General features: G+C 40.5%; 1 long non-coding RNA gene across 1 annotated transcript in view; it reads right to left on the minus strand.

Annotated features, from left to right (window-relative positions):
- Positions 1-13,995, minus strand: part of LOC122464262 — a 41,245-nt gene extending 27,250 nt beyond the window's left edge. The window contains exons 1-2 of the long non-coding RNA XR_006288208.1: positions 13,621-13,995; positions 12,847-13,030 (exon numbers count right to left, since the gene is read on the minus strand). This is a non-coding gene — a long non-coding RNA (uncharacterized LOC122464262). The remainder of the gene's footprint in view (positions 1-12,846; positions 13,031-13,620) is intronic.
- Positions 13,996-20,155: the final 6,160 nt, after the last annotated feature.

Here is a 20,155-nt window from a genome sequence, read left to right on the forward strand (position 1 = left end):
TGTCACAGGCCTGATAATTAAGGGATCTCACAGGTTGACTGACAATATCGCCAAATCTGGTTTTCCTCATATATCATCTGACAGCTCATGGAAAAAAATTGAGAAATAGTCCTAAAAAAGAAGAAATTTTCCTCCTGATAGTTGTCCACTTTGTGTTAGGCCTATGCTCTAAAATTATTTTCTCAGGTAGGGATTTGAAGTCTCTGGTACCACCTAAGTCCTAGGCTCTGATGAGAGCATCTAAAAAGAGAGGCTAGGTCTCCTTCATGGAAACAGCAGATCAAGGGAGGTTCACCGCATGGCTGCCATGCAGGAGGGAGAAGAATCAGCATTCACATGCATTTAGCTCAGGGTGGAAGAGGCCAATCAAGCTAGATACCCCCACCAGCCCTCAAATGCCTCCAAAAAGAGACCAACAGTTGTGGGCAGGGCAATGGGATAAGGAAAACAGGATAGGAAACTATGACACACAAATAATGTAGTGGGAACCAGTAACCTCCTCCTCCCACCTTCCCCACTCGATCTGTCTGGTACAAGACAGTGAATGAAGACGAGGACAAACAATGCCTCCAAAAGCATTGGGGAAAGGGAGGGGAAGGCGAGTTTTGCTGGTCACTTTGAGGATGAACCATTTTTCCCCTCCTACTCAGAAGTAAGAGGACCCAACATGAACCTGTATCTGGCCAGCCTCTTTCTTATCCCACCCTTGGTCCTAAGGTGGGAATTAAACTCTGGACTAGAATAAGTTGGGTGTAAAAAAAGTCAGTTAGATTTTCAGACAGCTCCCACTCCACTCGGAGCTGAAGGTGCTCAGAACCTTTGAAAAATTAGCCCATTTCTATTTAGATGCCTAACTTGGGGCATTCATTTAAAAAAAAATGGCCAGTGACTACAGCACAGCCAGTAGCTATGCTACTTTGAGCATACTGTTCTGCTAACATGCCTCAATTCTGATTTGGAGGGACCATCTTTCAGGGTGAGAAAAGAACGTGATCCTCTGCCCAGCCTTCCAATAGCAATTAAAGCCAATTGTGAGGATCTGGACTGGCACCCACATAGCGTCATTCCCTGTGGGATACAGAACAGCTATGGGATGCTAGAGATCTCATGCTAGAGATGCTGTGAAATGCTAACAGCCTTGAAAAAATGTGAATTTAATCTAAAGGGTCAGATAATTTGAGGAAAATTCCCATCCTCCTCCTTCAGGTGTATAGGGGACTCTCTGGCAGTAGAGCTGGCATGGCCATTATGACTATCAATATCATTTATATAGAATTTGCCGTCTTCAAAGCAACGTATAAAGTAACTAATTTATCATTTCAATACCACTAGAACTAGGTGAGTATTACTCTTTCTGTAAAATTGGGGAAGTAAGGACTGGATGGAGGCCATGAGTTGATAGAAATGCTAGGATTAGAATTTGAGAATCTCAGCTTCTAGTCCTTTTACTTACTTCTCTAGTCTGGGCTGCCTCTCTTACTGATGGGTGAACCTCAACAAAAACACGGTTCAGTTCAAATAAGCACTTGAAAGTGGTCTTGTAGTTTATCTAAGATATCGAACCTTGCGAGGCCCCTGCTCTTAAAAACTTATCTCTGTTCCTATTTCTTTTCCTGTCTCTTTCCTTTCCAATACAGATACTTGTCCCGTTACTTCTATAGCAGCACATCTTCAGAGTCAGATTCTAACCACACTTCCCACTAAAGATTGTAGGATGCCTTGGGCCCTTCTCAACCAACCAGAAGAAATCTGTGATTACTAGACTATGACACCTAACATTTTTTACAGAAAGATTATATGATCCAGTTGAGTTTGTGCTCAGCCCAGCACTTCCACTTGTTATGCACTTGATTGCACAGTGAAATATGGTTTATACCAAATTCCCTTTCACATGAATTAAATTTCAGCGGAACACTGTTTCCCTCATAATGAAAAGTCTCAGTTGCTATAAGCAGCTATGTTATATCCAGTAAAAAAAAATGACTAGGAAAACAATCTTTGATTGGATAGTCAGAACACGGCATGGGATGTTAAAAGAAGACATACATACAGACCCAGATGTGGACAAGAGTAAAGTGGTGTTACAGTGAAAGGTGCTAATGGCTACCAGAAAGGGGTCACTGATGTATAAACATTCAGTATGACATTGTCCATAGAAAGGCTTGACGATGGCATACAGTAAAACCTCCCTTGGGGAGTTAAGGGCATTGTGTTGGTTAAAAGCAGTCCACTGGGCTGGGCTGTTGGATCTTTCTGAGCATCCTTGTGTTGCACAGCTGCCCAAAAGCAGTGGGTTAATGGCCTGAACCCCTTTTCCAAACCATGGAGTTTGAGGGACTTGGACTAAGTGAAGGGGCAAAGGAAGAAAAAGAAGCACAGAGTGCATTAAAGTAGTTAGAGCTGTTCGAATTTTATGAGTGTCCTGGATAGACAGAGGCCCAAAGTAGCTGCTTCCTGGGACTGGGCAACAGTGTCCAGCCTAAGGAATCTGTTCACAAGGGAGTTGTCCATGTGCAGTCTGTTACCACCTGTCCTCAGAAAAATAGGAAATATGTACATGTTGTAAATAAACAAATTACAGTAAGAATATCTGCCTTTCCATCAATGGATTTCTGCTCCAAACAAGAAAGTGACCTACAGGACCACACAATCAGCTATCACTTTCCACAAGGACATCAGTGGAAGTACTGATAACTAACAGGAGCTTAGCTATGGCAATCATCATCCACAGCCAGATTTTTACACACACACACACACACACACACACTTCCTAGAACAATTAGAATGAATAGCATGGTTTATTATGAGTAGCACCAACCATCTGTACTGTCCTTATTGTGTGAATATAGTGCTCCTCTTTCCTTTCCCCCAAATTATTCATTCTTGCACAGAGATCAGATTTCAGCCCCATAGATTCAATCCTGATCTCAGATAACTAAAATATCCTATTAAAACCCTGTGCACTACATGCATATATAGTAGACAATGTTATGAGACGAACAGTAATGCACTCAATTCCTACATCTATATACTCAGAATTCTTCTCGGAGTCTGTTTATTACTCTTATTATTAAAGATTTAGCTTCTGAAAAGCTAAACACTGAATTACATTAGATACTTTTCACTGTTTGCAATAAATTGTTGGGAGCCTTTGCTTGTTCTTTATAAATTTCCTCAAATTATACCATTCCATAAAACGAGACTTATAATGGCTCAACTTTAGTAGATTTTAAATTAATACATAAGTAGCTCATTATATTATTATAAAACATTCCTTTTACATATAAAATGTGTTAGCATTCCTTGTACAGCTGTTAATCTAATTCAGACACACAAACTATTATTCCACATTAGAATTTCACTGAAATTGTGCTGCAGAAGTTGTTTATCCTTTGTTACTATTTGAATTACCACAGTTCCTACGAGTCCTAGTCATGGATGAGGAACCCACTGTGCTGTACAAACGTAGAACAAAAAGATGGTTCTTACCCAAAGAGTACACAATCTAATAAAAGACAAGAGACAATAAGTGGAGACAGGCAGGAAGACAGACAGGGGAACACAAGGAAAGAGTATTGGTCAGCATGATAGGCAGTGGTCTTGGCACACCAGCAACCTAACCATCGTCAAGTTGTTTGCAGGCATCATGGCAAGAGCGTTTTAAGTAGGAATTTGGAGGAGGATAATGAGGTAGCTTTTTGGACATTAACAACAAGCTTGTGGGGCAGCATGGTAGAAACCATGAAGGTGCTTGTTTGAACAGTTAACAGGAGAGCTATGGAAACTGACATCATGGGCTGATTGGAGCAGGGAGTCAACATCTCAGAAGTGAATGAAAAATGATAGCCAGTAGAGGGATAGGTCCTTGAAATGGAGGACAAGTAGCTTACGTCTGAGGCAACAGAGAAGGGTTGGCCAGTGGAGGGATGCAAAGATAGGGATCCCATGTTCAATGTGCTTAGCTAGGAAAATTATCTTTTCAGGAACATTCTAAATGAATCTGAGCAGGGCAAGATTGCTCTAAGATACTGCAGTAACTGAAATAAAACCCTTACAGTTATGTTTCATGTTGGAATATTTTGGGACATGCTAAATTTAAACCAGAAAACAAAACAGATAGGTTATTCTAAGATCAGTGTGATCAAGCAATAGGTTACTGCTAGGGGGTATCAAATATAACAAAAGGAAAGTTCTTTTTGTTCATCATATGTGCATGCATCTACATGGATTATTTAATAAAGAATCTACTTTTCCCTGCATTAACTCATTAGCAACAAAATAGCAATACACAAAATTCATGACAGTGATTTGGGACTTTGTCTCCTTCTCCCATAGAAATACTTCTGGAAGTGCATGCACAGGCAGGGAAGGAGATGAGTAGTACAGGTGGTTTCCTACCTCAACAGCTCATGTCTCAGGATGAATTACTGTCTCTCCCCACCAGTCTTCCATGGAGTCAGGTGCAAGAACAATTTCATGTTTTTCCCACTGCCAGTGTGCCCCTCCCTAACTGCAGATCCTGAATGCTGCAGAGACGTCCCTTTGAGGTCTTAGGTAGAAGGATGTTGCTACAGCAGTAACAGACCCTCAGCCCAGCAGTAGGGGCTGGAACCATCAGAGCAAAGTTTCCATGCCCCTATTGTTAGCCAGTCTATTTGGCCCATATCAACCTAAACCATTACTCATCTCCTGTCTTCTGCTTCCTGCTCCACAACACTTACAAGTGAACGTTACTGAAAAAAGCAATGTAAAGCTATTCCATATTGATAGAAGTCATCACATTGAGAGAAAATACTTGTTATATGTGTATTTTAGTAGCAGTATATAGAAAGAGGGAAGTATTTTATCATCAGTGTTGTGCCTATAACACGTGTTTCAAACAAATAATAAACCATGCTACTAGTAGGCAAGTCCTGATGTTTCCCTTGAAAAAACTTTTCCATTTTCTTACTGTAATATACTGTAAATGAACCAACAGCATAATTATGAGCATCAGAGTAGGCCATTTTTAGTTTAAGTTTCTCCGTCTGCCTTTTCAGACAACGTTGCATAGAAATAAAAAAATTGATAGTTTATTTTACATATAGAATTAAAAAGTTAGAATAATTTATAACATGGACAATTTCTGTATTTAATTTACAAAATCTTCACCCCAAATTTCCGCTGGCCTATTATTTTTAATCTAGAAGTCCATGAACATATGAAAAAAATGTTTTTAAAAATTATATGGTATTTTGGATATACAATCTTTCTTCAACCTACCAACTCCTCTCCACCCATCCCCGCAACTCAGTTTAGTGTCAATAACTCCACTGGATTCTGTATATAAAAACATACATATGGGTCCAAGAGGATCAAGTGTCCATGTTTTCTCTGTTGGGCTTGAATGAATGTTAGCATGTTCAAGGCACCTATTCACTAAAGCTTGCCAGCCACAAGGTTAGTTCACTGCAGTCCCATCACAGTCTCTTTCTGTGCACAAAGAATTACAAGCTACATTTTAAAAGATAGGCGTAACTAGACAGACCTGTAGTGGTTGTTTTTCCAACTTGAGCCTAATCATAAATGGCACCATTTACCTGTGCAAACAAGCAAATATTTGCCCTTCTATTTGCCAGGGTCTGAATCGCTGGTGAACACCTAGTTTCAATTTTATACCTCCACTTTACAGATGATAGAATTTGCTCTACAATCAACCCCTTTTGGTTTCAACTTATCAGTAATGTTACAATGGCTCCAAGAAGCAGGAGGCTTGCTCTTTGTATTTTTCTACCCCAATATATTCTTAAGCTTTTTGTAATGCTTTCTGGCATCTGCTATCTCGCTAATATGAAAAGTAAGGAAAAAAATGAAAATATGTTTTTATATTTCATTATGATGAGGCAGAGCCCCATCTGCCTTGCTTGCTGTGTTAACAACTTGTTTATCTATTTAGCAAAATTACAAACATTTTCTAAGCAGAACTGAAGATATATATTTTCCTGTTTCATTTAAAACATTTAGGCTTGAGCTGTGGTTCAACACTTAAATGTTAAAAAAATTGGAAATGGACAAAAATGCATTTGAAGATTAAGCAAAACAAAATCCAATACTTCATAATCTTAATAAAAAGTCTTGCATGTCACAACACTATTCCCTGCTTTTGTAAACATGACACAAATCTTGATATCAATATTCTGAAACTAATATGCATGATAACTTCAAGAATGTTCTTTTGCTTGGGAATGAGCTACATGATTAGCTGGTGTTATGCCATGTTAGGCTATTCCAAATAAGCCTCACAAAACAGATTAAAAGTTCATTCTGTAGAGTTTTGTAATTTATTTATTTTTATGTTTTATATTAGCATGTGTAATCCTTGGTTGGGCTGAAGATTTCTTTTTAATAATTAGAGTATTTGTATAGTACTTTGCCATACTTTTACAGGAAGGTATGTGTATTAGCATGAGGAAGACCCTTACTCGTGACATCTGCAATTGAACAGCCATAAGCCGCGCGAGTAAAAAGCCCTGTGCGGATATAAAAATATGGATCTCCATCCAATCCAGATCTGCGGTAATTAAATTTTATCTGATCCACACTCCACCTTCTATATTGATCCACATCTGCACGCACACCAACACCTTCTAGAGTAGCAATTCCTAACCAGGTTTCTGTGGCCCAGCCAGCTCCAGGGGGGCTGCGGCCCCACAGTGCCAGAGTCCAGTGCCCTGAGCCTCTCACCAGGTCTCCAGATCCGGGTCTGTGGGTGGACCCCCTGAAACCATGCCCTTCCAGAAGGCTGCACACTCCTGTTGAGAGCTATTCTTCTAGAGCCCTGTACAGATAAAAAATGTTGATCCGCATCCGCCATCTGCAAAGATGGTAAGCAAAGAACCACATGTGTGTATATTCACAGATTTGCAGGGCTCTACTTCTTAGTGCCTAGTAGTGGCTAGCTGCTGTGTTTAATGTATTTTCTTTAACAACCTTTCACAGTCAGATATGTCTGGCAATCAAGTTGCATCAGCAATCTGATCTTGTGCAGGGCACTGGAAAGGGAGACAGGAGACCTGGGCTCTCATCCCAGCTCTGACTCTGACCTGCTCTGTATTTATTTATTTAGAATGCGCATAGTCACCTAATCAAGTGATGGCATGTTCAGTGGTGTGATGCAGTTCTTCTAGGCCACCGCTGAACCTAGTCAGCAGGCATTCAATCGACAATGTGCGTCATCATCTGCACAAAGGGCTGTCTTGAAGGCCCCCAGCGATACTGGTTGGCTGCACAGAGACCTTGCCCAGTCCGGAACCTGTTCAACAAGGACCATTGGCGACAGGACAGGTCAAAACCAGGCAGGCAAATTGTGGGGTCAGTGATGAGGGACTGGTTGGGAACTATAACAGATATCCATTCCTCTTGCCAGAGTGTTTCCTGGCGTGGTGGATGAGACAATAGGCAGCAATGGATCAGCACCCTCATCGCGCCACCCACCAGTACCTGACAGCAGTCGGGGAAGCTAATGATCCAACCAGCGAGCTGAATTCCACGAGCACCAGCGCAACAAATCCCGACATTGTCATCACCGACAACCTCAACGTGCAGCCCGGTGACTTCTATGTCATCGGTCTAGTTCTATGCGTTACAACTCAACGTGGAGAATTTGTTGGCTGCCAAGAGTGATTTACCTGCTCTGTGACCTTAGGCAAATCACTTCTCCTCTGTCTCTGTTTCTTCACTATTCTCCCTTTAGGTGTCTTTTCCATTTAGACTGTTAACTCTTTAGGACAGAAACAATTTCTTATTGTGTATTTATACAGTGCCTAACACAATGGAACCCAAATCACAGTTGCGGCCCATAGGGACTACCATAATACAAATAATAAATAAAGTAGTTCACGGTAAAAAGATTAATAGTTAAAGCTTTTACACTAGAGAGGCAAATAAAATATCAGTAGATTATAATAAACCTTTACATTAGAAGCAAGATATTCTGTAAACAACATTAACAGGTGAACAATACATTTCCTTCCACCTGACTTCTCGGTTTAGTAGTCAGTCAATTCAGTCAGTCTATTCCCAAATATTGAGGGAACATGAAAAAAAGTAGGAGAGTGCAAACTAGGTCAAGTGGAAGTCTGAGACAAATTCAGACCTAGTGTTAGAGCATTTATCTTTAATTTCAGTGAAGCTGAACCCATTTATACAATATCAGGTTCAAAATTGTCCCTCCATATTAGTTTTGCTTTTTCCATACAAAATGTGGCTCTCTCAAAAACTGGCCTGAACATTGAAATCTTCAGATTCATGTAAGATCACCAGTTGCTAGTGATCAAGCATGAAAAACCATTGTTGTATATTATTTCTACTACACAAGTTAGGTGGACTATTGCTAGATCCAAGGTCTCATTTTAAAAGTGTTTTCTTAGCCCTTATTGAACGGTTGGAATAATTAGCCTTGCCACAGAACAAAAGAATAGCACAGCAAATGGCTCCAAGCAACAAACAAACCTAGAAACTGAGACAGAGCATAGTCCACCCATACTTCCGAAAATATTTGCTGGAATACATAACCAGCTGAAGACTACAGATTTCAGTGAAAATCTAGGGTCTATGGGTGAAATCAAAGCCTTATTGTGTATTTCTATACTTTAATTAGACACCCATGGCTGGCCTGTGCCAACTGATTCAGTTTAAGGGACTTGGGCTAACAGGCTGTTTAATTGCAGTGCAGACATTCGTGCTTGGGCTGCAGGTCAAATTCTGTGACCTCCCACCTCACAGGATCCTAGTGTCTACAGTGCAATTAAAGAGGACCTTAGCACAAGCCCTGCTGGCGTGGGTCAGCCAGAGGTTTTTAATTGCAGTATAGTCATAAGATGCCACAGTTTTTCCCACATTTCCATAAGCGACGCCATGGCTGACTGAGCCATCACTAGTCTTCCTACTTCTTTGGAGTAGCCTCCCTTGGTTGGATGTGTGTGATCCCAAAAAATGTAATTCATTTACTGCTTCCACAGCTTGACTGTTAGTAGGGAGCTTTAAGGGAAATTTAAGTAGTGCTGACAGGATTAAGGAGCACATAGGGACAGACCCATGCACATTAATCTCCTGAATGAAGCGTTGGATTCCTCAGGAGGGAACATAGCCAACTTCCCCGCACCATCTCTTCTGTTGCCTATAAGCAGGGGTTGAACTAGGTGTGGAGCAATTGGGGTTTATCTCCAGACTTTGCCCACAAAATAAACTCTACCCATGTGAGTCATTGGAATGAGGTGCTTCCATCCTATTATTATTAATCATGTCAACCTACTTGCACTTCATTTTCACCACATTCAGGAATAGTCCATATTCCTCACTAAATGTTTTTACATGAGGTCAGACTAGAGTGATATGGTGGTCCCTTCTGGCCTTAACTTCTGTTGTTCCATCATCTGTTGCATTTCATCAATAGCTGCAGCAAAGAACACCAGATCTTCAGCATACCTGAGGATGATTTAAAAAGTATCCACCAGCAAAAAACTCAGCTCCTTTTACTTTTTTCAAAACTTTCCAGGGCTTGTCTTATAAATGTTACATACATGTTGAAGAGACTCGGGGACAGAATGTGTCCTTGTCTCACATGCTGTTCAATGGAAAACCACTCACTGTAACCTGCTGCTGTTTGCACCATAATCTGTTACTGACAGTAGAGACTTCCACAGAATTCAATGAGATGCTTTGGAATCCCCATGTCTGCCTATATCCTCCAGAGATGGTTACATCAGATGGTATCAAATGAATTGGAGTAGTCAACACTGCTTTTAAACCAGCCCTAGTTCAATTCCACCCTTTTTCTCCACAAGTAGAAGTGCCAAAGAGGAGGAGGCAGCAGATAATTTCTTGAACCGTCTGGTAGAAAGGATTTTCTTTGTCTCCTCTTGTAAGGATAATATTTATAGTGTTAGAGTAGATTCCCAGAAGTTGTTTTTATGCCTCAGATGCTTCAGCTGGGCTGTCATGGTTTGAAACATATAATCAGTGGGTGATAATTCTACACGATCACCTTTCTTTGGTAAAGGCAGAAACGTTTCCTTTATCCCGCCAGCAGGCCAATTTTTAGTCATCCTTACACGGTTACAATTTTTCTACATGAGATCAATACTGTGATTGCCAATTATTTTTAGCAATTCTGCTGGTGTGTGTTATCTACCTCTGTTGCTTTCATAGACTTCATTTTCATAATACTATGCACCACTTCCTCTTTCAGTATTGATGGTTCCGGCTCCTAACTCTCTTAGCTGTCATCCTGTTTTGAAAGTGGCTCTGATGAGATATACAGATTGGCACAATAATCTCTCCATCTGCATTTGATATCATTGTCTTCAGAAATAACTCTGCTATCATGATCTTTTATTGTGCTCAGTCACAGGGAAAACATTTTAGTAAGTCTGACCACTATAAGCATACACAGTTAGTATTATCCTTCTCTTTATAATTCTCATGTTCCTCACATTTTGCCCTGCTATATTTACCCTTGTCTCATTTAATCTGCCTTTGAATGTCTGCAGAATTTCTTCTATTCTCTCCTGCATTCTTCAGTCTCCAAACCACTTTCTTTCACTCTGTTTCCCCCCCCCCCCCCCCACCATCTCAAACACTGTGTTGTAGTCCAACATTGATTTTTTGGAATGTGTGCTTTTGGTGGCTTTGAGGCTGATTGGAATAAAATGAAAACTAAGTTTGGTCTGGTTGCTCTCATCTTTCACCTGTAACAATGACTCAAACCCTTTCTTCACAGAAGTCATGTAGATTTTGGACCAGTCCAGATACAGTAGACCTGCCAAACATTATCTTTTTAAGATTTATTTGTAATGTTTGAAGCTAACAGTCAATGGTCTGATCTGCAGTCTGCACTCAGGAAAATATTTGTCCATTGGATGCTTGATCTCCAGCATATATGTATAATTACATAATCAAGTTTGCCATGCCATCAGGTGACATCCATGTATATAAATATCTAGGATGTTGGGTGAGGATGATATTTGTAATGACCAGACAATGAGAGCAGCAGAAAATGACTAAATGACTTCCTTTTTCAGTTTGTAAACCCAAATCATTGTTTCCCCTTACTTCTTTATGACGCTTATAGCTCCAACTTTCACATTCAGATCTCTAGTAACAAGGGTGATGTCTTTGCTTGGTGGTTTAATGAGCATCTCTTCAGACTGTTCATAGGACTTAATCGTGTTGTTGTCAGCTACTGTTGTAAAGGCACAAACCTATGTAATTGAAAGATTGACTAGCTTCACTCAAAGGTGAATTGTAATTGTTCTATCACTGATTGGATATAATCCAAGCATACACTTTGATATCTCCTTGGACAAGATAAATGCAACCCCTTTTTCTCTCACTTTCTCAGAACCTGAGTGGTACATATATCCATCCATCATCGTAAAGTGACTGCTACCGTTCTATCACAGCTCTGAGATTCCACATATATCTATCTTGCATCTTTCCAATTCTTTGGTCACAATACTGAGCTTCACTTCATACATACACCTCACATTCCATTGTCCTACTCTGTTCATTCATTTATGAAGGTCCAGGTCATTTTTTAGATTTGGTGCAAACATAAGGTACTGCACTTTCTGAAGGATTTCTTAGAGCACCATCATAACTGCAACCAGTACTCTTAAGAAGATACCATAAAATCTAGGTTAAAATGTACTTCTCACACATTGGCTTTATGCATAAGTAGTATGGGGAACTGGAATGTGTTTGGGAAAGCAAAATTAAGCTCCCATACAGCTCCTCCCACACATTGATTTCAATCTGTGGGTTGAAGTAGCAGCTATACCTCTCTTTGCCAATTTGTCTCAGACATCTCTGGTTTCACTCCAATGCCACATTCATACGGGCCCAGGGAGAGCTTGTGTAGAGACTCAACCCATGAGGCTAGAGGCCCCAATTCAATCATGATCCTTCCACAGAGCCCTATCGAGAGACTAAGTGTTGCAGAGGACTTTGTGCAGAGTCCACAATAGACTCTGTTTTACCCTATAGGAACAAACCTGTGTAAAGGGAATAGGGTTTTGTTTTGTTTTTTGCAACAGGTTATTGGTTTTAAAATATTTGTATTATGTATTGGAAGGGGTCAAAAGTTTTCTGCAAAATCTTTATTTTCCCAATGAAAACTAGATTTTTAACTTATATTTTCATAGAAAGTGCCTGCTTTCCTCAAACATGATAATTAGATTTTTGTTTTAAACTAACTTTTCTGGGTAGGAATTTTTTGGCTGCAGAAAAAAGTTAAATTTTCAGTTTTGTGATGAAAAGTCATTTTTTTCCAGGAGAACATTCCCACCCCTCCATTTTCCTATTAGTTGTAATAAAGACACAGATATAGCATAAGGAGAAATTTAAAATGGAGCAGTTCTATGTACCAATACACAGGCCTCTAAATGGTAGTCAAAAGAAAGCAGCTCCACCGAGTCAGCCAGTGGAGGGAATATTTACATCTGGGTAGATGTCACATACTACACAGGAGAACAGTAATTATATATATACATATAGCATATACACAAGCTGGTTCAACACATTCTCCCCTAGTTTACACAAGGCCCATTCTTGAGCTTGATGAGTTAATGGGAGAGTAAACAGGTTTTTAAATGTATTTCTGTGCAGCAGGTAAATAATTTTATTGCACGCGGCCTGTATTCATACAACTACATCAAGAGGAAGCCTAGCAGTCTTTTTCAAACTCTGGGGGAAAAACAAAAAAAACCACAGTCACAGCCAAGTGAAAGATGATAAAGGTGAAACTTCACTGTGAACATCACACATTAAACTGAACACACATGTATAAGGAATTAATAACTCCCTTACCTGCAAAATATCATAGAATGCTGCATCACTGATACTTTGCTGATTTCGCTTCAGCAATTTCCCCTCAATTGCTTCCACTGGTTGCCAGCCTCACATAAGTAACCTTGATTCAGCACATCAGAATCAACCCTTCCTATCAGGCTGGAAGGCTGAGAAAACCAGAGGGGCAGCAGGAGCTGTGTACCTAGCAAAGAGGTTATATCAGAGGGAGAGCAATCAGCTTGCAAATGTGCAACTCCAAGATATTTTTTCAGTTTATCAGTGAAACTTCTGCAGAAAATCCCACCCAGTAAACTACATATTTTTTTCTTTATTAGATAGCAGAAGAGGAGTGAGGTACAAAAGTAAGATGGAAAATGAAAGAGTACATTTTCTCTCTTTTAGTATACATTTAATTTTCTCCACTAGCACCATTTAGGTGGGGGGAGGGACATTTTTAGTTCAGATGTTATATGAAGCATTCAGAGTCTCAAAGTACATATATTAGAACAACCAGCTTCATCTTTCAGTGCATTGAAACTACTGAGACAGCAACAGAACAGTGATTAGACTCACCAGCCTTTAAATCTAGGAGTCCCTGCACTCCCAGATAAGTAAAAAGTGCAGTATGTAGAAAGGACTGTGGGAGCAATCAGGTGGTGGAAAGTGTATAAATGATATAATACCATGCCTATTGCTGTTTGTTGGTAAACAATGAAGAAAAGTTGGGGCATACCATCACACCCACTATCATGGGGACCCAAAGAGCAATACCATCTTACTATTACTTCTTACCTGCGGTTCCACTTCTGTCTGCTTTCCTATGGCTGGTTTCTCTCTCTGTTCTCTGGGGACTCAGGGTTGCATGTTGTCAATTAGGCTCATTAAGATATCCTGAACACTAGCTGCCTGATTGCAAGCAGAGATGCAGGTGAGTGTTCCTGTCTGAAGTCTCTGCCCAGACTGCAAAGGGATCTTGCTGATTATAAGGTAGAATGTTTACTCCTTACCTGCTATGCGTGATGTTGAATTCACAAAGCTTGGTTTTGGGGAAAAATATCATGCCACAGTTATATATTCCCTCTCTTGTTTCCCTTCATTCCTTCTCCCCCCAAATACTCAATTAAATGCTCTTTGTGGCATTGACAGCACCCACGCTTAGCAAACAAATGAAACAAACAATAATCATTAATAATAATAATAAACTGGATGTGCAACTCTACATGCTTCCTTTCCTTTCAGTCTTTTCAAACCCAACCAGGCCTGCATTTGCTCAGCTGTAATGTGCTGTGCATTAATCTAATTATATGATACAATTGACAGTAGTCAGGCTTCATCCAAACCACAGTTTACTTTAAAATCAATATAAATCAGAAACAGCAGCAAGCTTCCTGCATGAAACAAAAACCCAGGCTAACATCATTCACATTAAAATGGTAGAAGCACTTTATGAAAAATAAATGCAAGGAACACTAAAAAAAAATATTTAGGGGGACAGCAATTCTGTAATCCTTGTCAGAAACAGTGTACTAAGTCTGCTGGATGGTATCATTAAATTTTAAAGAAGAAAATTTCCACTCCCCCGGGTTTCCAATAACATGGGAGCTTCTGAATGGATGAGATTTGAAAAGACATAGCATGAATGACAGCCTCGAGAATCCCAGCTCTTAAACATTTTGCACCTTTGTCATTTTTTTCTTGCTCAGTGGAAAATTCACTATGTCAAACAGAATGAACACATAAGGCATGATTAGACAAAATGACTGTGCTTAAGCTTCAGAAATAGACATGTTTTGAATTCTATTTTTTCCCCAGGTTTGAAGTAGAATCCTTCTGTATTATCTGCAAGTGAAAATTACTCTAATTTTAAATAAGTAGAATTTGTCAGCTTTGCAATGTTCAGACCTGCTGCTTCTAGACACTGGCGAAGTTTTATTAATTTATTATTAAATATTATTATTTTATTATTTATTTCATTATTATTGTGACATATAATCAAGATCAGATATGTTGTAAGAAAATAAATCAATGGAAATATGACTAAAGGTTAAGCAGAATCATAGAATATTACAGTTGGAAGAGACCTCAGGAGGTCATTTGGTCCAACCCCCTGCTCAAGGCAGGACCAACACCAACTAAATCATCCCAGCCAGGGCTCTGTCAAGTCGGGCCTTAAAAACCTCTAAGGATGGAGATTCCATGACCTACCTAGGTAACGCATTTCAGTGCTTCACCACCCTCTTAGTGAAATAGTCTTTCCTAATATCCAACCTAGACCTCTCCTGCTGCAACTTGAGACCATTGTTCCTTGTTCTGTTATTTGCCACCATGGAGAACAGCCGAGCTCCACCCTCTTTGGAATCCCCCCTTAAGGCAATTGAAGTCTGCTATCAAATCCCCCCTCACTCTTCTGCAGACTAAACAGGCCCAGTTCCCTCAGCCTCTCCTTGTAAGTCATGTGCCCCAGTCCCCTAATGACAGGTTTCAGAGTAACAGCCGTGTTAGTCTGTATTCGCAAAAAGAAAAGGAGTACTTGTGGCACCTTAGAGACTAACCAATTTTATTTGAGCATGAGCTTTCGTGAGCTACAGCTCACATTTTTGTTATCTTCCACTGGACTCTCTCCAATCTGTCCTCATCCTCTCTGTAGTGGGGGGCCCAAACCTGGATGCAATACTCCAGATGTGGCCTCACCAGTGCCAAGAATAATCACTTCCCTTGATCTGCTGGTAACACTCCTACTAAGGCAGCCCAATATGCCATTAGCCTTCTTGGCAACAATGGCACACTACTGACTCATATCCAGCTTCTCATCCACTGTTATCCCCAGATCCTTTTCTGCAGAACTACTGCTTAGCCAGTCAGTCCCAGCCTGTAGCGGTGCATGGGATTCTTCCTTCCTGAGTGCAGGACTATGTACTTGTCCTTGTTGAACCTCATCAGATTTCTTTTGGCCCAATCCTCCAATTTGTTTAGGTCCCTCTGTATCCTATCCGTACCCTCCTGCGTATCGACCTCTCCCCACAGCTTAGTGTCATCTGTGAATTTGCTGAGGGTGCAATCCATCCCATCATCCAGATCATTAACAAAGATGTTGAACAAAACTGTCCCCAGAGCTAACCCCTGGGGTACTCCGCTTGATACCTGCTGCCAACTAGACATTGAACCGTTGATCACTACCCATTGAGCCCGAAAATCTAGCCAGACTTCTGTCCACCTTACAGTCCATTTATCCAATCCATACTTCTTTAACTTGCTGGGAAGAATATTGTGGGAGACTGTATCAAAAGCTTTGCTAAAGTCAAGATATATCACATCCATTGCTTTCCCCATATCCACAGAGCCAGTTATCTCATCATAGATGGCAATCAGGTTGGTCAGGCATGACTTGCCTTTGGTGAATCCATTTTGACTGTTCCTGATCACCTTCCTCTCTTCCAAGTGCTTCAAAATGTTTTCCTTGAGGACCTGCTCCATGATTTTTCCAGGGACTGAGGTAAGGCTGACCGGTCTGTAGTTCCCCAGGTTCTCCTTCTTCCCTTTTTTAAAGATGTGCACTATATTTGCCTTTTTCCAATCATCCAGGACCTCCCCCAATCTCCACGAGTTTTCAAAGATAATGCTGCTAATTAAAAACCAATAGCAACTTGCTACTTCTTATACATATAAAGCCTCATCCAACTCCTCCTGAAATAAAAAATGCTAAGATTTTTCAGAGGAAATTCAATGGGATCCTCAGAAAAACTTAGCCCAGTGGTTCCCAAACTTTTTCCGCTGCTTGTGCAGGGAAAGCCCCTGGTGGGCCGGGCCGGTTTGTTTACCTCCTGCATCTGCAGGTTCAGCTGATCGCGGCTTCCACTGGCTGCGGTTCGTTGCTCCAGTCCAATGGGGGCTGCTGGAAGCGGTGTGGGCCGAGGGACATGCTGGCTGCCACTTCCAGCAGCTCCCATTGGCCTGGAGCAGCGAACTGTGGCCACTGGGAGCCGCGATCAGCTGAACCTGCGGATGCGGCAAGTAATCAAACTGGCCCAGCCCGCCAGGGGGTTTCCCTGAACAAGCGGCGGAACAAGTTTGGGAACCACTGCCTTAGCCTAAAGATTTTCCATTGACTTTAGTGGGCTTTGGATCAAGCCTCTGTAGGTTACCTGTATAACATATTGGTCAGATTCAGACTTCCCCATACTTTGGGGGTATTTTGATCTATGGTTTTGGTTTGGCCTGTTATAGAAACTGAACATTTTGACTCTAGATTTGGATCTGAACTTTGCCAAAGTTCAGATGATTCAATGTGAGAGTTTGGTATAAATGCATTTCTTGATTTGGATAGGGAACGCCTACCCAAAAGCCTACTGGCAGAAGATCTTTATAACAAGAAAAAAAAAAAAGAAAATGGTTACACCAGTGGTTTAATAGCTCATTTCACTGCCATGCAGAAAAAAAATGGAGCACTTATTTCCTAGCATTGAGGAGTGGGTGGAGACATGTAAGTGTGTGTTTTGTAGGAATTATATGGTCAAACTAGAGGACTGGGACTCAAGAGATATAGGTTCAATTCCTGGCTCTTGCAGACTCCCCAGGTGACCTGGACAAATGACTTTACAGTTTTTTGTCTTTCCTGTGTAAGATCTTTTGGACAGGAAATGTAGATAAGAGTTGTAGAAAAACATTTTAGATTATGTTATCTGTTAGAGGCCTTCACAATCATTTTGATTTCAAGGTTTTTCTGTAAACACCTACTTGTTCCTTCATAGATAGATAGATATAGATATATAGAGATAGCTATAGATATATATTGGGGGGAGGGATAGCTCAGTGGTTTGAGCATTGGCCTGCTAAAACCAGGGTTGTGAGTTCAATCCTTGAGAGGGCCATTTAGGGAACTGGGGCACAAATTGGGGATTGGTCCTGCTTTGAGCATGGGGTTGGAGTAGATGACCTCCTGAGGTCCCTTCCAACCCTGATATTCTATGACATATATATTCCCTAGTATTCAGTAAGAAGGGAGTTTATCTATTTCCTGAATGCAAGGGAGCTTAACCAAAAACACTTAAGCAACTCAGTCAAAATATTGATTAAAAAGTCACAGAATATTTCTGTGAAATAATTATTAACACTTTAAATGGCTGGCAAATGTTTATCGATTCATTGAATGTGCTCATAATGGAGAGAAGCAATATTAATAAGAACAAATGGTACAAATGAGAATTTTTCTAGAGTCCTCCTTAACTCCATCTATATTGGTAGTATTCTCATTGTTACAACACATCCCAGTCCTTTGGACTACAAACCCTGAGGGTTGAACCTCTTCTACAGATGTTTAGCACTCACTGGTGTGTTTAGTGTGACATGCTGGCTGGAACAGCGGAACAGAAAATAACAATGCTCAGATAGTTTTAGGGAAAACGTTTCAAAACTGAGTGCCTCAAACTAGACTCCTCAATCCACATTTAGATATTTTAAAAGAAGTGACCTGGTTTTGAAAAGCACTGCACTCCCGCAGCTCTTACTCATTTTAATGAGATTTGTGGCCACACAACTCTGCTGAAAATCAGGCCTCTCTTAGTTAGTTGTCAAAATATGGATTTTTGGCCTTATTCGATAATTCAGAATGAGAGAGAAAAATGTCTGTTGAAGCCAAAAAGTCCTCATATAAAAAGACAAAGTTTACAAGCTCAAATCCAAATGAGAAGAGCATCCTCTGCTCTCTTCAAGCCATTTGATTAGGTCTAAGTAAATGGTTAGAGTGCAAATCAAGTCAGAATGAATTACCTCTGCTCATGTCAGCCAAAAGCAACATGAGTGCTCGTAAATTTTGATTTGATGCTTGTGACCCTAAGGCCATCCTTATGCCAGAAGGCAAGGGGCTCCCAGGTATTTAGCAGTGAGTTTCAGCTGGCCTGACTAGCTCAGTGTACCCCAACTCAGTCTTGTTATAATTTGTATCTAAAAGGTGTCATGTAATATGTCATTGGAAAACTAATTACTCACTGATCTCTAATATTCTTATGTGATGTATCACTAATATTTTTATGTGATGTATGTATAGTCAACCCACAAAGGATTATACAGATATGCTGGAATTATGACTAAAATGTATTTAAACCAGGCATGTCAGGGGAGTTGATAAACAGTTTTTTTCCAGACAAAGGAATGCACTTCCAACTGCTTGAATGTGTCTTCCATGTAAACTGAGCAAGGGATGACCAAAGACAAAGAAAAGCACATTTGTATTCCAGGCAAACAAAGCCATCAGGAGAGCAAGAAAAAAAAAAGTCACTACTTAATCTCAACGGGGGATAAACCTGCTTCAAAAAGCCTTCCAGCTTCTTGCAGCAGATTCAATGAACTTTGAGAGTTATACTTTTCAAAGGTAGATTGGACTATAAAGAGGGGCAGAAAACCCCTGATTTATCCTTCACTGAGGAGAAAACAAAAACTAGGACCTGAGTCTCGATGCGGATCCTGACTAAGAGCTAGGCAGACATTGGAGGAAGAGGGAGACTGGTGAGGAAACTTCCTTGAACAAAGACAACAGCTTGTTAATTAGGTCTTAATTATTACAAAGTGTATTTTTACTTTTGTTTGCAACCCTTTCTATCTTTATCCCTTATTCTTGAACTCATTTAAAACCTCTTTCTTTTTCATTATATAAATTTGTTTTACTTTTTATCTACATCAACCAATGTTGTGATTGAATTGATGTGGTTTCTTAACTCCAGTCAAGATAGCAAGCAGCTGATCTGTATCTTTAAAGGAGCAGCAAACTTATCTTCTGTGAATGTACAGTGATAGGGGCATTTCAGATACACATCTCTGCGGAGTTCAGGGGCTGGAGTTCACCGATTGTTACCTGCTAGGTAAGGTTTGGGGTGGGAGAGGTCTGGGGAGTTTGCTGGCAAAGCAGATAAACTGGTGTGTCAGGAAGTTGTCATCCACTTGCTGAGGATAAGAGGGGTAGCACAGTCTCTCACTGCTCTAGGTATCCCCAGCAGTTTGTCACAGTGCCACAACACAAGCTTATAATAGCTCTATATTCCTGGAATTCATCCCCTGAGAATGAGGAGGAGATAGCATCATACAACTTCTGGGAAAGATTCCCTTGAGCATAAGGCTCTTCTGGGCAGGTGGTGCAATGCAAGGAAAATTTTGCTGAAAACATTTTTAATATCAAGATGTGGCTGAGGTTACTGAACTTTGCGGTTAGGACCAAACTCCTACATTTGGGCGTGTTTACCAACCCCTATAATATCAGATTTCCTGAACACCTTGCCCGCTGCTGTTTATGTTACACCACAGGATAAGATTTCAGCACTGGTCAATGTAGTATGTT

This window comes from Chelonia mydas, chromosome 2 (assembly GCF_015237465.2).
Source record: "Chelonia mydas isolate rCheMyd1 chromosome 2, rCheMyd1.pri.v2, whole genome shotgun sequence".
Lineage (NCBI taxonomy): Eukaryota > Metazoa > Chordata > Testudines > Cheloniidae > Chelonia > Chelonia mydas.